This window comes from Brassica oleracea, chromosome C9 (genome assembly GCF_000695525.1).
Source record: "Brassica oleracea var. oleracea cultivar TO1000 chromosome C9, BOL, whole genome shotgun sequence".
Taxonomy (NCBI): Eukaryota; Viridiplantae; Streptophyta; class Magnoliopsida; order Brassicales; family Brassicaceae; genus Brassica; species Brassica oleracea.
In genome coordinates, this window is record NC_027756.1 from 12,019,951 (window position 1) to 12,021,281 (window position 1,331).

Here is a 1,331-nt window from a genome sequence, read left to right on the forward strand (position 1 = left end):
GCATTCACGTTTTTATATATAAATAAAAGTTTGTTTTGACTTCATTATGTCTTGCCTGATCTTACTTGAACATATAAATGGTTTTAAAGAGTTTCCTTAAGGGCATAAAATCAAGTAAGAAATCATGAAAGGGGTATAGTAAGCTTAGTAAAGAAACTATGGCTAAGGCATTGCCTTAAAAGGCATTACACACACCCAAAAGAACATGTGACCCATTGCAGTTATAATGTATGGTTTCCAAAATAGAAACAATGGGCAAGAAGGAAACAAGTTCCTTCAGATTTAAAAGTAAACGCCTAAGACCTTATAAGTGGTCGAGACTATACCTATGATCTCTACTGATCAAAACTATGCTATAAGATCAGTATGATGAGAGGCAAGAGCCGTAGTGGCCATATTGAGATACACCATGAAATTTTACACTATATGGCATGATAGGATTAGCCATCCTAAAGTCTAAACTTGATGCAAAGATTGAAAAGGCACAGAGTTATCCCGTAAAAGATCTCACGTTGTGAAGCATGTACACAAAGGGAAACTCATTAGGCTTAATTGTCCCAAGCACCACAACCTTATAGTATGGCCATGAGGGGGAGAGAGGATAAACCCATGATCAATACTACAAGTTCGTGTACTATTATAACGCCCAAACAATAAAGGCCATGAGAGACGACGGCCTTCGGCCGCAAAGGCAATAACCAGCCTCGTGTACTACTATGGTCTAAAACCATGTTTAGGACGGCCAAACCATAAAGGCCATTACTTGACCATGTTGTAAATGGTTCGGCCATAAAAGGTCATTCCTCGGCCGTAGAGGCCATGATACAAATGGTCAAACCAAAGAGGTCATTACCCGGCTGAAGAGACCATGAGAATAAACGGCTTGGCCGTGACTTGGCCGTGACTTAGCTGCATAGTGTAGGCTTGGCCGCACACAATCCATTACCTATAAAGGTTCGGCCATGAAGCCATTATATATAAGACTAAGATTCTACAGTCTATAAGCTTGGGGACATTATGAATTTACATGTATAGAATGATAATATGCATCAAGCCATATATGTGAGCATAGATATTCCCATCTCAGATTATATACCGGTCATAAAACCAGACATACACCATCTTAAGAGATTTTGAATAAACCACCACATACATATATGTGCCGTCTAAGATGGAACCTCAGAAGAGGATTGAGAATATATAAGAATAAGATCTTCTCCACGAATTCAAAAGACTGTGAGCCAAAACATAGGTGATTAAAATAGTGGCCAGGTACGGATTGCATGAAACAAATGAATCCGAATATTAAAGGAGAAAGATTATAAGCTGGA